This window comes from Perca flavescens, chromosome 14 (genome assembly GCF_004354835.1).
Source record: "Perca flavescens isolate YP-PL-M2 chromosome 14, PFLA_1.0, whole genome shotgun sequence".
Taxonomy (NCBI): domain Eukaryota; kingdom Metazoa; phylum Chordata; class Actinopteri; order Perciformes; family Percidae; genus Perca; species Perca flavescens.
The window spans coordinates 4642460-4645100 of record NC_041344.1 but is presented as its reverse complement, the minus strand read 5'-3'; the positions used below and the strand labels follow the sequence as shown (position 1 = coordinate 4645100).

The following is a 2641-nucleotide window of genomic DNA, read 5'->3' as shown; positions in this document are numbered from 1 at the left end:
CAGGGTTTTCTCTAGGTTTCAGTGCACTTATTTGGCAGGGGGTTTAGGAGCCCTCTCTCAAGAAAATTTTGTTTTTCAATTTACAATAATGCAATTTTGCCTCATTTTTTTTTACCGTTATTTACATATCTGTATCTAAAACATTGGAAAAGCAAGAGCACATAATAAATAACACTCAAAAAGCTTAAAGAAAAATGCTAAAGAAGTCCACTGGGAACAGACTACATTGTAGAGGAGGGTCTGGCTAGTCCAATTACAATCTTCTTGGGTGGCGCTAAGCGCTGGACGGAGCCACGGTGTCTCTGCAAAATAGTCACCGTAAGGAACTTGTTTTGGTGGAACATGTGTACGTTGAAAAGTTGTTTTAGTCGTGCAACAGAAAACACAGATTGGACAGATAGTCTAGCTAGCTGTCTGGATTTACCCTGCAGAGATCTGAGGAGCAGTTAACCATAGTCCTCACAAATCCACCGGAGTTTAAAATGCCAACACAAAGAAAGCCCAAGGCAACGGAAATCAGGCCTAAATGAGTGAAAACTGGCAGAATTTCCGTCAGTAATGGAACAATCCCGGAAGTGGAACGTACTAAATATAGACTATGACTTTTACAACTCAGCTTAAAAAGATTTACTTCAAAGAAGTACTAACTGAAAATGTTCAGCAACCTACAAGTGTATACCAAATTGTAGACTATACTTTTATGAATAAGTGGACATAATGTTCACACATCAGCTGGACTATGATGGTTGCATGGTATTTTGTTGTAAACTTTGATGTACGTTTCTCAGAACAACTTAGATTCTGTCCTGTTACCTGCGTTTGTGGAAGTTTCAGCTGTTGTATTCCCTGTTGTTGCTGTTGGAGGAAGTGCTGCTGATGTTGGAGGAAGTACTGCTGATGTTTGTCTTGTTGTGGTTGTGGTTGTTGGGCGTGGTGCCTTGTTACCTTCAGAGCATGAAAGAGAACATAAGATAGGGCATGGACATATTTTACTACAGATCATACACTGAGTTTGAAATGGTTGACAGGCAAAAATCTCTTACTAGCAGCTCTAAAGCTCACTGCATGACACATAATATCTTGTTTGTTTAATATGTGTTTACTTCCACTCATATTTCTGTGTTTCTCTCTGATTTCCTGTCTCTTACCTTCGATCACGTTCAGATAAACAGCTGGTTTTCCATCACAGTAGTAAAGTCCAGAGTCACCAGGCTGCACGTCTGTTATAGTCAACGTCTGGTCAACAGGGGAAACATCAAACCTTCTTAGTTGTATTCCACCAGAGTCTCTGGTCCATGTTGGAACATGTGATGCTCCGACATCATGAGGACATGTCAGAGTGATGCTGGTCCTCTCTGGAGCAGGGACTATAGTTGTTCCTGAACACAACAAACATACTGAGTCAGTACAAACATAGATTCATGTTTATAATGAACTCTCATAAATGTATTACACATGTTCAGTATGAAGTCAGAGGCCATTTGAAGAGTTTTAGGGTTATTTTCACTTAAAATGTGCTGCATGTTTATGAGGTTTTAGAGGAGAGATCTTTCCAAATGTGACTACACAAGAACAAGATGACCCTTTTACCATGTTGGTAAAATTATAATGTTAATGAATGCATTTAATCCTTCATTTAAACAGATCCATTGTTCAGAGTAAATTAAGTTTTTGTAGCACTTTAAATGTCACATTATTAGGACTATCAATAATCAGAGATGTGTTCAGAGTTTGACAATTTTTGCACTTTAAGAAAAATACTACGCATAGTTAGTTGTGTATGTTAAAATCTTTATAATTGAAACTGAAAACTTAAACACAGAAGTGCAGATGTAGGGTGCACCAAAAAGCTCCTCAAATACAGGAAGTAAATATTCCTGCAAACCATAGTGCCATGAATTTAAAACTTGATTTTAAATAATAAATAATGATTATATTATACTTTACAAAATAGTTGCCATTTACTTTTGAAATGCATAATTTAGTTATTGTGCCAGAACAGAATCAAAGTTTATTTTTTATATTTTTTTTAGCTTTAGAGACATGATTCTGAAAAACGGGAAGAGAAACAGGAAGCAGAACGATTTTATTGGAGTTTGATGTTACCTGATGGGATCACCGTCAGATCTGCAGCTGCTTCATTGTTACAGAAGTATCTTCCAGAGTCTGAGACGACAGGTTTTACAATGTGCAGTGACTTATCACCTAATGAATGGTATCGTCTGCCCGGGTCATCAATGTGTTTTATGTCTCTGCCTCCACTAACTGTCAGTATGTCAGTTTTGTCTCCATTCCTCTCTCTGCTCCACGTCACGTCTCCCTCCACAGAGTGAGGACATCGCAGAGACACCTTTTTCTTTTCTCTAGTTATTTTATGGATTATTCCTGCAAAAGAAACACAATTTACAATAAATAAAAATATGTTCTCAGATTGTCAGCATTTCTAACATTTAATTAATTTATAATAATTTATACTTTTTATTGATCCCCAATGGGGAAATTACAATTTCGTGGTTCGTGATTGGCTGGAACAATGCTTTGTGGCTCATTCACTCCATTTTCCAGTCACACAGCCGGGGCTCTGTATTATCACTGCTTTTTTTTTTTTTTTTTTTCCAGCACACAGAAATAATAATAATAA

At 37.2% G+C, this 2641-nt stretch overlaps 1 long non-coding RNA gene across 1 annotated transcript; it reads right to left on the bottom strand.

Moving 5' to 3' along the window:
- Positions 1 to 856: 856 nt before the first annotated feature.
- On the bottom strand, positions 857 to 2198 carry LOC114568767 (uncharacterized). The gene is made up of 3 exons (XR_003694319.1): positions 2107 to 2198; positions 1149 to 1379; positions 857 to 945 (listed from the first exon to the last, which is right to left on the bottom strand). It is a non-coding gene; the product is annotated as an uncharacterized LOC114568767 (long non-coding RNA).
- Positions 2199 to 2641: the final 443 nt, after the last annotated feature.